Source organism: Lissotriton helveticus, chromosome 2_1 (genome assembly GCF_964261635.1).
Source record: "Lissotriton helveticus chromosome 2_1, aLisHel1.1, whole genome shotgun sequence".
Classification (NCBI taxonomy): Eukaryota; Metazoa; Chordata; class Amphibia; order Caudata; family Salamandridae; genus Lissotriton; species Lissotriton helveticus.
The window spans coordinates 455,235,794-455,249,118 of NC_136059.1; the positions used below are offsets into that span (position 1 = coordinate 455,235,794).

Genomic DNA, 13,325 nt, shown 5'->3' on the forward strand with positions numbered 1-13,325 from the left:
GGGCCTCACAAGGCCCATGCTCTGCCTCGCCCGGCCTCAGGCCTTCCCTGTGTGGATGCCACCCTCGCTCTGCGGGGAGATGCCATGCGGGCCGCCCTCGCCCTGTCCCCTTCCAACTCATACTTACCTGGCAGGGGAGACACCATGATCACGAAGGTGGTTCTCCCAGGGTGAGGCTCATCCATTGCACTTCGGATGTGCTGACCCCTGCGATGTCCCCAAATGCGGGATACTCGACTGCATAATTTCTGGTAGTGGGGGACTGCGTTCGCGCTTTCCCCTGATCTCTGGTTTCAAGAAAGACAAAAAGGGAGAGAAAAATAAAAAGGAGTCTGGAGCACCTTTCGTCGTCTTCTGTGGTCTGTCCAGGGTGCTGCGGCTGGATTGGAAGGGGGCGTGGGCAAGAGGGGATAGCATGCAAAGTGCTGAGCCTGGGGAATGATGGGATAGTTGAAGCCTCCCACTCTGGGGACCTATCCAGAGACAGGGCAGTAGGCCCTGGCCAGGTGACATGTCTGCTCCTTTCGATCGCCAGCCCTGGGGCTGTGGCCTGGCTGCCAGCCACTTGCCTCACCCTAGCCTTCCCGGGCCCAGACTCTGGCTGAGAACCCCAGGCTGTGGCCCGGCGAGGGCTCTGCCCGGCAAGGGTTCTGCTGCGTTTGGGAGCGTTCGGGAAGGCGTGAGGGGCTCGGGGCGAGAACCCCTGCTCGCTTGCTGGCCGCTTTGTCTCTGACTTTCAGCCACAAGCAGTCAACTGGGGCCTAGCCAGGCAACAGGTCACTGCCTACTCTAGAGTTGGCTTCAGTGGCAGGTCTTGAGCATCAAAAGCCCCAAATCTCTGCTTCTGGGCCCAAAATCGACCTGGCAAGCCCCCTTCTGTGAGTGCTGTAGCCCTGGCTTTCCCGCCCGTGTGAGCTGCGTGCAGTATAGTGAAAGCAGGGCCCTGGTGGGCGTGGACATGCAAATTTTGCAGGCCGGCCGAGGCCTGTGGGAAGCTGCTGTGGGTAGCTGCGCGCTTTCCAAAGTGGGCACAGGGCCCTTGGCTGGGCAACCTTGGGCCTCACAAGGCCCATGCTCTGCCTCGCCCGGCCTCAGGCCTTCCCTGTGTGGATGCCACCCTCGCTCTGCGGGGAGATGCCATGCGGGCCGCCCTCGCCCTGTCCCCTTCCAACTCATACTTACCTGGCAGGGGAGACACCATGATCACGAAGGTGGTTCTCCCAGGGTGAGGCTCATCCATTGCACTTCGGATGTGCTGACCCCTGCGATGTCCCCAAATGCGGGATACTCGACTGCATAATTTCTGGTAGTGGGGGACTGCGTTCGCGCTTTCCCCTGATCTCTGGTTTCAAGAAAGACAAAAAGGGAGAGAAAAATAAAAAGGAGTCTGGAGCACCCTTTGACGTTTCTTGTCGTCCGTCCAGGGTGCTGTAAGCTGGCTGGAATGGGGAGTGGGCGAGGGCCCATTACATATGCGAATTGACGAGCTTGGGGGATGCTGGGTTAGGGCTTAGAAACGTGCTTCTGGGCCCGATTTCGGCCTGGCAAGCCCTCTTCTCTGCTTGCCGTAGCCTTTGCTTGCGCACAGTTTGGAGGGCCTGACAGATCTGCTTTTGGGCCCGATTTCGACCTGCCAAGCCCTCTGGTGTGCTAGCTGTAGCCCTGGCTTTCCCCCCATGTGAGCTGCGTGCAGAGTAGTGAAAGCAGGGCCCTGATTGGCGCTGCTGGTGGGCGTGGACATGCAAATTTTGCAGGCCGGCCGAGGCCTGTGGGAAGCTGCTGTGGGTAGCTGCGCGCTTTCCAAAGTGGGCACAGGGCCCTTGGCTGGGCAACCTTGGGCCTCACAAGGCCCATGCTCTGCCTCGCCCGGCCTCAGGCCTTCCCTGTGTGGATGCCACCCTCGCTCTGCGGGGAGATGCCATGCGGGCCGCCCTCGCCCTGTCCCCTTCCAACTCATACTTACCTGGCAGGGGAGACACCATGATCACGAAGGTGGTTCTCCCAGGGTGAGGCTCATCCATTGCACTTCGGATGTGCTGACCCCTGCGATGTCCCCAAATGCGGGATACTCGACTGCATAATTTCTGGTAGTGGGGGACTGCGTTCGCGCTTTCCCCTGATCTCTGGTTTCAAGAAAGACAAAAAGGGAGAGAAAAATAAAAAGGAGTCTGGAGCACCTTTCGTCGTCTTCTGTGGTCTGTCCAGGGTGCTGCGGCTGGATTGGAAGGGGGCGTGGGCAAGAGGGGATAGCATGCAAAGTGCTGAGCCTGGGGAATGATGGGATAGTTGAAGCCTCCCACTCTGGGGACCTATCCAGAGACAGGGCAGTAGGCCCTGGCCAGGTGACATGTCTGCTCCTTTCGATCGCCAGCCCTGGGGCTGTGGCCTGGCTGCCAGCCACTTGCCTCACCCTAGCCTTCCCGGGCCCAGACTCTGGCTGAGAACCCCAGGCTGTGGCCCGGCGAGGGCTCTGCCCGGCAAGGGTTCTGCTGCGTTTGGGAGCGTTCGGGAAGGCGTGAGGGGCTCGGGGCGAGAACCCCTGCTCGCTTGCTGGCCGCTTTGTCTCTGACTTTCAGCCACAAGCAGTCAACTGGGGCCTAGCCAGGCAACAGGTCACTGCCTACTCTAGAGTTGGCTTCAGTGGCAGGTCTTGAGCATCAAAAGCCCCAAATCTCTGCTTCTGGGCCCAAAATCGACCTGGCAAGCCCCCTTCTGTGAGTGCTGTAGCCCTGGCTTTCCCGCCCGTGTGAGCTGCGTGCAGTATAGTGAAAGCAGGGCCCTGGTGGGCGTGGACATGCAAATTTTGCAGGCCGGCCGAGGCCTGTGGGAAGCTGCTGTGGGTAGCTGCGCGCTTTCCAAAGTGGGCACAGGGCCCTTGGCTGGGCAACCTTGGGCCTCACAAGGCCCATGCTCTGCCTCGCCCGGCCTCAGGCCTTCCCTGTGTGGATGCCACCCTCGCTCTGCGGGGAGATGCCATGCGGGCCGCCCTCGCCCTGTCCCCTTCCAACTCATACTTACCTGGCAGGGGAGACACCATGATCACGAAGGTGGTTCTCCCAGGGTGAGGCTCATCCATTGCACTTCGGATGTGCTGACCCCTGCGATGTCCCCAAATGCGGGATACTCGACTGCATAATTTCTGGTAGTGGGGGACTGCGTTCGCGCTTTCCCCTGATCTCTGGTTTCAAGAAAGACAAAAAGGGAGAGAAAAATAAAAAGGAGTCTGGAGCACCCTTTGACGTTTCTTGTCGTCCGTCCAGGGTGCTGTAAGCTGGCTGGAATGGGGAGTGGGCGAGGGCCCATTACATATGCGAATTGACGAGCTTGGGGGATGCTGGGTTAGGGCTTAGAAACGTGCTTCTGGGCCCGATTTCGGCCTGGCAAGCCCTCTTCTCTGCTTGCCGTAGCCTTTGCTTGCGCACAGTTTGGAGGGCCTGACAGATCTGCTTTTGGGCCCGATTTCGACCTGCCAAGCCCTCTGGTGTGCTAGCTGTAGCCCTGGCTTTCCCCCCATGTGAGCTGCGTGCAGAGTAGTGAAAGCAGGGCCCTGATTGGCGCTGCTGGTGGGCGTGGACATGCAAATTTTGCAGGCCGGCCGAGGCCTGTGGGAAGCTGCTGTGGGTAGCTGCGCGCTTTCCAAAGTGGGCACAGGGCCCTTGGCTGGGCAACCTTGGGCCTCACAAGGCCCATGCTCTGCCTCGCCCGGCCTCAGGCCTTCCCTGTGTGGATGCCACCCTCGCTCTGCGGGGAGATGCCATGCGGGCCGCCCTCGCCCTGTCCCCTTCCAACTCATACTTACCTGGCAGGGGAGACACCATGATCACGAAGGTGGTTCTCCCAGGGTGAGGCTCATCCATTGCACTTCGGATGTGCTGACCCCTGCGATGTCCCCAAATGCGGGATACTCGACTGCATAATTTCTGGTAGTGGGGGACTGCGTTCGCGCTTTCCCCTGATCTCTGGTTTCAAGAAAGACAAAAAGGGAGAGAAAAATAAAAAGGAGTCTGGAGCACCTTTCGTCGTCTTCTGTGGTCTGTCCAGGGTGCTGCGGCTGGATTGGAAGGGGGCGTGGGCAAGAGGGGATAGCATGCAAAGTGCTGAGCCTGGGGAATGATGGGATAGTTGAAGCCTCCCACTCTGGGGACCTATCCAGAGACAGGGCAGTAGGCCCTGGCCAGGTGACATGTCTGCTCCTTTCGATCGCCAGCCCTGGGGCTGTGGCCTGGCTGCCAGCCACTTGCCTCACCCTAGCCTTCCCGGGCCCAGACTCTGGCTGAGAACCCCAGGCTGTGGCCCGGCGAGGGCTCTGCCCGGCGAGGGTTCTGCTGCGTTTGGGAGCGTTCGGGAAGGCGTGAGGGGCTCGGGGCGAGAACCCCTGCTCGCTTGCTGGCCGCTTTGTCTCTGACTTTCAGCCACAAGCAGTCAACTGGGGCCTAGCCAGGCAACAGGTCACTGCCTACTCTAGAGTTGGCTTCAGTGGCAGGTCTTGAGCATCAAAAGCCCCAAATCTCTGCTTCTGGGCCCAAAATCGACCTGGCAAGCCCCCTTCTGTGAGTGCTGTAGCCCTGGCTTTCCCGCCCGTGTGAGCTGCGTGCAGTATAGTGAAAGCAGGGCCCTGGTGGGCGTGGACATGCAAATTTTGCAGGCCGGCCGAGGCCTGTGGGAAGCTGCTGTGGGTAGCTGCGCGCTTTCCAAAGTGGGCACAGGGCCCTTGGCTGGGCAACCTTGGGCCTCACAAGGCCCATGCTCTGCCTCGCCCGGCCTCAGGCCTTCCCTGTGTGGATGCCACCCTCGCTCTGCGGGGAGATGCCATGCGGGCCGCCCTCGCCCTGTCCCCTTCCAACTCATACTTACCTGGCAGGGGAGACACCATGATCACGAAGGTGGTTCTCCCAGGGTGAGGCTCATCCATTGCACTTCGGATGTGCTGACCCCTGCGATGTCCCCAAATGCGGGATACTCGACTGCATAATTTCTGGTAGTGGGGGACTGCGTTCGCGCTTTCCCCTGATCTCTGGTTTCAAGAAAGACAAAAAGGGAGAGAAAAATAAAAAGGAGTCTGGAGCACCCTTTGACGTTTCTTGTCGTCCGTCCAGGGTGCTGTAAGCTGGCTGGAATGGGGAGTGGGCGAGGGCCCATTACATATGCGAATTGACGAGCTTGGGGGATGCTGGGTTAGGGCTTAGAAACGTGCTTCTGGGCCCGATTTCGGCCTGGCAAGCCCTCTTCTCTGCTTGCCGTAGCCTTTGCTTGCGCACAGTTTGGAGGGCCTGACAGATCTGCTTTTGGGCCCGATTTCGACCTGCCAAGCCCTCTGGTGTGCTAGCTGTAGCCCTGGCTTTCCCCCCATGTGAGCTGCGTGCAGAGTAGTGAAAGCAGGGCCCTGATTGGCGCTGCTGGTGGGCGTGGACATGCAAATTTTGCAGGCCGGCCGAGGCCTGTGGGAAGCTGCTGTGGGTAGCTGCGCGCTTTCCAAAGTGGGCACAGGGCCCTTGGCTGGGCAACCTTGGGCCTCACAAGGCCCATGCTCTGCCTCGCCCGGCCTCAGGCCTTCCCTGTGTGGATGCCACCCTCGCTCTGCGGGGAGATGCCATGCGGGCCGCCCTCGCCCTGTCCCCTTCCAACTCATACTTACCTGGCAGGGGAGACACCATGATCACGAAGGTGGTTCTCCCAGGGTGAGGCTCATCCATTGCACTTCGGATGTGCTGACCCCTGCGATGTCCCCAAATGCGGGATACTCGACTGCATAATTTCTGGTAGTGGGGGACTGCGTTCGCGCTTTCCCCTGATCTCTGGTTTCAAGAAAGACAAAAAGGGAGAGAAAAATAAAAAGGAGTCTGGAGCACCTTTCGTCGTCTTCTGTGGTCTGTCCAGGGTGCTGCGGCTGGATTGGAAGGGGGCGTGGGCAAGAGGGGATAGCATGCAAAGTGCTGAGCCTGGGGAATGATGGGATAGTTGAAGCCTCCCACTCTGGGGACCTATCCAGAGACAGGGCAGTAGGCCCTGGCCAGGTGACATGTCTGCTCCTTTCGATCGCCAGCCCTGGGGCTGTGGCCTGGCTGCCAGCCACTTGCCTCACCCTAGCCTTCCCGGGCCCAGACTCTGGCTGAGAACCCCAGGCTGTGGCCCGGCGAGGGTTCTGCTGCGTTTGGGAGCGTTCGGGAAGGCGTGAGGGGCTCGGGGCGAGAACCCCTGCTCGCTTGCTGGCCGCTTTGTCTCTGACTTTCAGCCACAAGCAGTCAACTGGGGCCTAGCCAGGCAACAGGTCACTGCCTACTCTAGAGTTGGCTTCAGTGGCAGGTCTTGAGCATCAAAAGCCCCAAATCTCTGCTTCTGGGCCCAAAATCGACCTGGCAAGCCCCCTTCTGTGAGTGCTGTAGCCCTGGCTTTCCCGCCCGTGTGAGCTGCGTGCAGTATAGTGAAAGCAGGGCCCTGGTGGGCGTGGACATGCACATTTTGCAGGCCGGCCGAGGCCTGTGGGAAGCTGCTGTGGGTAGCTGCGCGCTTTCCAAAGTGGGCACAGGGCCCTTGGCTGGGCAACCTTGGGCCTCACAAGGCCCATGCTCTGCCTCGCCCGGCCTCAGGCCTTCCCTGTGTGGATGCCACCCTCGCTCTGCGGGGAGATGCCATGCGGGCCGCCCTCGCCCTGTCCCCTTCCAACTCATACTTACCTGGCAGGGGAGACACCATGATCACGAAGGTGGTTCTCCCAGGGTGAGGCTCATCCATTGCACTTCGGATGTGCTGACCCCTGCGATGTCCCCAAATGCGGGATACTCGACTGCATAATTTCTGGTAGTGGGGGACTGCGTTCGCGCTTTCCCCTGATCTCTGGTTTCAAGAAAGACAAAAAGGGAGAGAAAAATAAAAAGGAGTCTGGAGCACCCTTTGACGTTTCTTGTCGTCCGTCCAGGGTGCTGTAAGCTGGCTGGAATGGGGAGTGGGCGAGGGCCCATTACATATGCGAATTGACGAGCTTGGGGGATGCTGGGTTAGGGCTTAGAAACGTGCTTCTGGGCCCGATTTCGGCCTGGCAAGCCCTCTTCTCTGCTTGCCGTAGCCTTTGCTTGCGCACAGTTTGGAGGGCCTGACAGATCTGCTTTTGGGCCCGATTTCGACCTGCCAAGCCCTCTGGTGTGCTAGCTGTAGCCCTGGCTTTCCCCCCATGTGAGCTGCGTGCAGAGTAGTGAAAGCAGGGCCCTGATTGGCGCTGCTGGTGGGCGTGGACATGCAAATTTTGCAGGCCGGCCGAGGCCTGTGGGAAGCTGCTGTGGGTAGCTGCGCGCTTTCCAAAGTGGGCACAGGGCCCTTGGCTGGGCAACCTTGGGCCTCACAAGGCCCATGCTCTGCCTCGCCCGGCCTCAGGCCTTCCCTGTGTGGATGCCACCCTCGCTCTGCGGGGAGATGCCATGCGGGCCGCCCTCGCCCTGTCCCCTTCCAACTCATACTTACCTGGCAGGGGAGACACCATGATCACGAAGGTGGTTCTCCCAGGGTGAGGCTCATCCATTGCACTTCGGATGTGCTGACCCCTGCGATGTCCCCAAATGCGGGATACTCGACTGCATAATTTCTGGTAGTGGGGGACTGCGTTCGCGCTTTCCCCTGATCTCTGGTTTCAAGAAAGACAAAAAGGGAGAGAAAAATAAAAAGGAGTCTGGAGCACCCTTTGACGTTTCTTGTCGTCCGTCCAGGGTGCTGTAAGCTGGCTGGAATGGGGAGTGGGCGAGGGCCCATTACATATGCGAATTGACGAGCTTGGGGGATGCTGGGTTAGGGCTTAGAAACGTGCTTCTGGGCCCGATTTCGGCCTGGCAAGCCCTCTTCTCTGCTTGCCGTAGCCTTTGCTTGCGCACAGTTTGGAGGGCCTGACAGATCTGCTTTTGGGCCCGATTTCGACCTGCCAAGCCCTCTGGTGTGCTAGCTGTAGCCCTGGCTTTCCCCCCATGTGAGCTGCGTGCAGAGTAGTGAAAGCAGGGCCCTGATTGGCGCTGCTGGTGGGCGTGGACATGCAAATTTTGCAGGCCGGCCGAGGCCTGTGGGAAGCTGCTGTGGGTAGCTGCGCGCTTTCCAAAGTGGGCACAGGGCCCTTGGCTGGGCAACCTTGGGCCTCACAAGGCCCATGCTCTGCCTCGCCCGGCCTCAGGCCTTCCCTGTGTGGATGCCACCCTCGCTCTGCGGGGAGATGCCATGCGGGCCGCCCTCGCCCTGTCCCCTTCCAACTCATACTTACCTGGCAGGGGAGACACCATGATCACGAAGGTGGTTCTCCCAGGGTGAGGCTCATCCATTGCACTTCGGATGTGCTGACCCCTGCGATGTCCCCAAATGCGGGATACTCGACTGCATAATTTCTGGTAGTGGGGGACTGCGTTCGCGCTTTCCCCTGATCTCTGGTTTCAAGAAAGACAAAAAGGGAGAGAAAAATAAAAAGGAGTCTGGAGCACCTTTCGTCGTCTTCTGTGGTCTGTCCAGGGTGCTGCGGCTGGATTGGAAGGGGGCGTGGGCAAGAGGGGATAGCATGCAAAGTGCTGAGCCTGGGGAATGATGGGATAGTTGAAGCCTCCCACTCTGGGGACCTATCCAGAGACAGGGCAGTAGGCCCTGGCCAGGTGACATGTCTGCTCCTTTCGATCGCCAGCCCTGGGGCTGTGGCCTGGCTGCCAGCCACTTGCCTCACCCTAGCCTTCCCGGGCCCAGACTCTGGCTGAGAACCCCAGGCTGTGGCCCGGCGAGGGCTCTGCCCGGCGAGGGTTCTGCTGCGTTTGGGAGCGTTCGGGAAGGCGTGAGGGGCTCGGGGCGAGAACCCCTGCTCGCTTGCTGGCCGCTTTGTCTCTGACTTTCAGCCACAAGCAGTCAACTGGGGCCTAGCCAGGCAACAGGTCACTGCCTACTCTAGAGTTGGCTTCAGTGGCAGGTCTTGAGCATCAAAAGCCCCAAATCTCTGCTTCTGGGCCCAAAATCGACCTGGCAAGCCCCCTTCTGTGAGTGCTGTAGCCCTGGCTTTCCCGCCCGTGTGAGCTGCGTGCAGTATAGTGAAAGCAGGGCCCTGGTGGGCGTGGACATGCACATTTTGCAGGCCGGCCAAGGCCTGTGGGAAGCTGCTGTGGGTAGCTGCGCGCTTTCCAAAGTGGGCACAGGGCCCTTGGCTGGGCAACCTTGGGCCTCACAAGGCCCATGCTCTGCCTCGCCCGGCCTCAGGCCTTCCCTGTGTGGATGCCACCCTCGCTCTGCGGGGAGATGCCATGCGGGCCGCCCTCGCCCTGTCCCCTTCCAACTCATACTTACCTGGCAGGGGAGACACCATGATCACGAAGGTGGTTCTCCCAGGGTGAGGCTCATCCATTGCACTTCGGATGTGCTGACCCCTGCGATGTCCCCAAATGCGGGATACTCGACTGCATAATTTCTGGTAGTGGGGGACTGCGTTCGCGCTTTCCCCTGATCTCTGGTTTCAAGAAAGACAAAAAGGGAGAGAAAAATAAAAAGGAGTCTGGAGCACCCTTTGACGTTTCTTGTCGTCCGTCCAGGGTGCTGTAAGCTGGCTGGAATGGGGAGTGGGCGAGGGCCCATTACATATGCGAATTGACGAGCTTGGGGGATGCTGGGTTAGGGCTTAGAAACGTGCTTCTGGGCCCGATTTCGGCCTGGCAAGCCCTCTTCTCTGCTTGCCGTAGCCTTTGCTTGCGCACAGTTTGGAGGGCCTGACAGATCTGCTTTTGGGCCCGATTTCGACCTGCCAAGCCCTCTGGTGTGCTAGCTGTAGCCCTGGCTTTCCCCCCATGTGAGCTGCGTGCAGAGTAGTGAAAGCAGGGCCCTGATTGGCGCTGCTGGTGGGCGTGGACATGCAAATTTTGCAGGCCGGCCGAGGCCTGTGGGAAGCTGCTGTGGGTAGCTGCGCGCTTTCCAAAGTGGGCACAGGGCCCTTGGCTGGGCAACCTTGGGCCTCACAAGGCCCATGCTCTGCCTCGCCCGGCCTCAGGCCTTCCCTGTGTGGATGCCACCCTCGCTCTGCGGGGAGATGCCATGCGGGCCGCCCTCGCCCTGTCCCCTTCCAACTCATACTTACCTGGCAGGGGAGACACCATGATCACGAAGGTGGTTCTCCCAGGGTGAGGCTCATCCATTGCACTTCGGATGTGCTGACCCCTGCGATGTCCCCAAATGCGGGATACTCGACTGCATAATTTCTGGTAGTGGGGGACTGCGTTCGCGCTTTCCCCTGATCTCTGGTTTCAAGAAAGACAAAAAGGGAGAGAAAAATAAAAAGGAGTCTGGAGCACCCTTTGACGTTTCTTGTCGTCCGTCCAGGGTGCTGTAAGCTGGCTGGAATGGGGAGTGGGCGAGGGCCCATTACATATGCGAATTGACGAGCTTGGGGGATGCTGGGTTAGGGCTTAGAAACGTGCTTCTGGGCCCGATTTCGGCCTGGCAAGCCCTCTTCTCTGCTTGCCGTAGCCTTTGCTTGCGCACAGTTTGGAGGGCCTGACAGATCTGCTTTTGGGCCCGATTTCGACCTGCCAAGCCCTCTGGTGTGCTAGCTGTAGCCCTGGCTTTCCCCCCATGTGAGCTGCGTGCAGAGTAGTGAAAGCAGGGCCCTGATTGGCGCTGCTGGTGGGCGTGGACATGCAAATTTTGCAGGCCGGCCGAGGCCTGTGGGAAGCTGCTGTGGGTAGCTGCGCGCTTTCCAAAGTGGGCACAGGGCCCTTGGCTGGGCAACCTTGGGCCTCACAAGGCCCATGCTCTGCCTCGCCCGGCCTCAGGCCTTCCCTGTGTGGATGCCACCCTCGCTCTGCGGGGAGATGCCATGCGGGCCGCCCTCGCCCTGTCCCCTTCCAACTCATACTTACCTGGCAGGGGAGACACCATGATCACGAAGGTGGTTCTCCCAGGGTGAGGCTCATCCATTGCACTTCGGATGTGCTGACCCCTGCGATGTCCCCAAATGCGGGATACTCGACTGCATAATTTCTGGTAGTGGGGGACTGCGTTCGCGCTTTCCCCTGATCTCTGGTTTCAAGAAAGACAAAAAGGGAGAGAAAAATAAAAAGGAGTCTGGAGCACCTTTCGTCGTCTTCTGTGGTCTGTCCAGGGTGCTGCGGCTGGATTGGAAGGGGGCGTGGGCAAGAGGGGATAGCATGAAAAGTGCTGAGCCTGGGGAATGATGGGATAGTTGAAGCCTCCCACTCTGGGGACCTATCCAGAGACAGGGCAGTAGGCCCTGGCCAGGTGACATGTCTGCTCCTTTCGATCGCCAGCCCTGGGGCTGTGGCCTGGCTGCCAGCCACTTGCCTCACCCTAGCCTTCCCGGGCCCAGACTCTGGCTGAGAACCCCAGGCTGTGGCCCGGCGAGGGCTCTGCCCGGCGAGGGTTCTGCTGCGTTTGGGAGCGTTCGGGAAGGCGTGAGGGGCTCGGGGCGAGAACCCCTGCTCGCTTGCTGGCCGCTTTGTCTCTGACTTTCAGCCACAAGCAGTCAACTGGGGCCTAGCCAGGCAACAGGTCACTGCCTACTCTAGAGTTGGCTTCAGTGGCAGGTCTTGAGCATCAAAAGCCCCAAATCTCTGCTTCTGGGCCCAAAATCGACCTGGCAAGCCCCCTTCTGTGAGTGCTGTAGCCCTGGCTTTCCCGCCCGTGTGAGCTGCGTGCAGTATAGTGAAAGCAGGGCCCTGGTGGGCGTGGACATGCACATTTTGCAGGCCGGCCGAGGCCTGTGGGAAGCTGCTGTGGGTAGCTGCGCGCTTTCCAAAGTGGGCACAGGGCCCTTGGCTGGGCAACCTTGGGCCTCACAAGGCCCATGCTCTGCCTCGCCCGGCCTCAGGCCTTCCCTGTGTGGATGCCACCCTCGCTCTGCGGGGAGATGCCATGCGGGCCGCCCTCGCCCTGTCCCCTTCCAACTCATACTTACCTGGCAGGGGAGACACCATGATCACGAAGGTGGTTCTCCCAGGGTGAGGCTCATCCATTGCACTTCGGATGTGCTGACCCCTGCGATGTCCCCAAATGCGGGATACTCGACTGCATAATTTCTGGTAGTGGGGGACTGCGTTCGCGCTTTCCCCTGATCTCTGGTTTCAAGAAAGACAAAAAGGGAGAGAAAAATAAAAAGGAGTCTGGAGCACCCTTTGACGTTTCTTGTCGTCCGTCCAGGGTGCTGTAAGCTGGCTGGAATGGGGAGTGGGCGAGGGCCCATTACATATGCGAATTGACGAGCTTGGGGGATGCTGGGTTAGGGCTTAGAAACGTGCTTCTGGGCCCGATTTCGGCCTGGCAAGCCCTCTTCTCTGCTTGCCGTAGCCTTTGCTTGCGCACAGTTTGGAGGGCCTGACAGATCTGCTTTTGGGCCCGATTTCGACCTGCCAAGCCCTCTGGTGTGCTAGCTGTAGCCCTGGCTTTCCCCCCATGTGAGCTGCGTGCAGAGTAGTGAAAGCAGGGCCCTGATTGGCGCTGCTGGTGGGCGTGGACATGCAAATTTTGCAGGCCGGCCGAGGCCTGTGGGAAGCTGCTGTGGGTAGCTGCGCGCTTTCCAAAGTGGGCACAGGGCCCTTGGCTGGGCAACCTTGGGCCTCACAAGGCCCATGCTTTGCCTCGCCCGGCCTCAGGCCTTCCCTGTGTGGATGCCACCCTCGCTCTGCGGGGAGATGCCATGCGGGCCGCCCTCGCCCTGTCCCCTTCCAACTCATACTTACCTGGCAGGGGAGACACCATGATCACGAAGGTGGTTCTCCCAGGGTGAGGCTCATCCATTGCACTTCGGATGTGCTGACCCCTGCGATGTCCCCAAATGCGGGATACTCGACTGCATAATTTCTGGTAGTGGGGGACTGCGTTCGCGCTTTCCCCTGATCTCTGGTTTCAAGAAAGACAAAAAGGGAGAGAAAAATAAAAAGGAGTCTGGAGCACCCTTTGACGTTTCTTGTCGTCCGTCCAGGGTGCTGTAAGCTGGCTGGAATGGGGAGTGGGCGAGGGCCCATTACATATGCGAATTGACGAGCTTGGGGGATGCTGGGTTAGGGCTTAGAAACGTGCTTCTGGGCCCGATTTCGGCCTGGCAAGCCCTCTTCTCTGCTTGCCGTAGCCTTTGCTTGCGCACAGTTTGGAGGGCCTGACAGATCTGCTTTTGGGCCCGATTTCGACCTGCCAAGCCCTCTGGTGTGCTAGCTGTAGCCCTGGCTTTCCCCCCATGTGAGCTGCGTGCAGAGTAGTGAAAGCAGGGCCCTGATTGGCGCTGCTGGTGGGCGTGGACATGCAAATTTTGCAGGCCGGCCGAGGCCTGTGGGAAGCTGCTGTGGGTAGCTGCGCGCTTTCCAAAGTGGGCACAGGGC

General features: G+C 59.8%; 15 non-coding genes across 15 annotated transcripts; all 15 read left to right on the plus strand.

Annotated features, from left to right (window-relative positions):
• The first annotated feature begins 119 nt into the window (after window positions 1-119).
• Window positions 120-283, plus strand: LOC144821029 (U1 spliceosomal RNA). The gene has a single exon (XR_013608130.1). It is a non-coding gene; the product is annotated as a U1 spliceosomal RNA (small nuclear RNA).
• An 891-nt stretch (window positions 284-1,174) lies between these two features.
• Window positions 1,175-1,338, plus strand: LOC144821030 (U1 spliceosomal RNA). Its single transcript, XR_013608131.1, has one exon. It is a non-coding gene; the product is annotated as a U1 spliceosomal RNA (small nuclear RNA).
• Window positions 1,339-1,955: 617 nt separating this feature from the next.
• On the plus strand, window positions 1,956-2,119 carry LOC144821031 (U1 spliceosomal RNA). The gene has a single exon (XR_013608132.1). It is a non-coding gene; the product is annotated as a U1 spliceosomal RNA (small nuclear RNA).
• An 891-nt stretch (window positions 2,120-3,010) lies between these two features.
• On the plus strand, window positions 3,011-3,174 carry LOC144821032 (U1 spliceosomal RNA). Its single transcript, XR_013608133.1, has one exon. It is a non-coding gene; the product is annotated as a U1 spliceosomal RNA (small nuclear RNA).
• A 617-nt stretch (window positions 3,175-3,791) lies between these two features.
• LOC144821033 (U1 spliceosomal RNA) lies at window positions 3,792-3,955 on the plus strand. The gene has a single exon (XR_013608134.1). It is a non-coding gene; the product is annotated as a U1 spliceosomal RNA (small nuclear RNA).
• Window positions 3,956-4,846: 891 nt separating this feature from the next.
• Window positions 4,847-5,010, plus strand: LOC144821034 (U1 spliceosomal RNA). The gene has a single exon (XR_013608135.1). It is a non-coding gene; the product is annotated as a U1 spliceosomal RNA (small nuclear RNA).
• Window positions 5,011-5,627: 617 nt separating this feature from the next.
• LOC144821035 (U1 spliceosomal RNA) lies at window positions 5,628-5,791 on the plus strand. The gene has a single exon (XR_013608136.1). It is a non-coding gene; the product is annotated as a U1 spliceosomal RNA (small nuclear RNA).
• Window positions 5,792-6,666: 875 nt separating this feature from the next.
• On the plus strand, window positions 6,667-6,830 carry LOC144821036 (U1 spliceosomal RNA). The gene has a single exon (XR_013608137.1). It is a non-coding gene; the product is annotated as a U1 spliceosomal RNA (small nuclear RNA).
• A 617-nt stretch (window positions 6,831-7,447) lies between these two features.
• LOC144821037 (U1 spliceosomal RNA) lies at window positions 7,448-7,611 on the plus strand. Its single transcript, XR_013608138.1, has one exon. It is a non-coding gene; the product is annotated as a U1 spliceosomal RNA (small nuclear RNA).
• A 617-nt stretch (window positions 7,612-8,228) lies between these two features.
• LOC144821038 (U1 spliceosomal RNA) lies at window positions 8,229-8,392 on the plus strand. The gene has a single exon (XR_013608139.1). It is a non-coding gene; the product is annotated as a U1 spliceosomal RNA (small nuclear RNA).
• Window positions 8,393-9,283: 891 nt separating this feature from the next.
• Window positions 9,284-9,447, plus strand: LOC144821039 (U1 spliceosomal RNA). Its single transcript, XR_013608140.1, has one exon. It is a non-coding gene; the product is annotated as a U1 spliceosomal RNA (small nuclear RNA).
• A 617-nt stretch (window positions 9,448-10,064) lies between these two features.
• Window positions 10,065-10,228, plus strand: LOC144821040 (U1 spliceosomal RNA). The gene has a single exon (XR_013608141.1). It is a non-coding gene; the product is annotated as a U1 spliceosomal RNA (small nuclear RNA).
• A 617-nt stretch (window positions 10,229-10,845) lies between these two features.
• On the plus strand, window positions 10,846-11,009 carry LOC144821041 (U1 spliceosomal RNA). Its single transcript, XR_013608142.1, has one exon. It is a non-coding gene; the product is annotated as a U1 spliceosomal RNA (small nuclear RNA).
• Window positions 11,010-11,900: 891 nt separating this feature from the next.
• On the plus strand, window positions 11,901-12,064 carry LOC144821042 (U1 spliceosomal RNA). Its single transcript, XR_013608143.1, has one exon. It is a non-coding gene; the product is annotated as a U1 spliceosomal RNA (small nuclear RNA).
• Window positions 12,065-12,681: 617 nt separating this feature from the next.
• On the plus strand, window positions 12,682-12,845 carry LOC144821043 (U1 spliceosomal RNA). The gene has a single exon (XR_013608144.1). It is a non-coding gene; the product is annotated as a U1 spliceosomal RNA (small nuclear RNA).
• The last annotated feature ends 480 nt before the right edge of the window (window positions 12,846-13,325 follow it).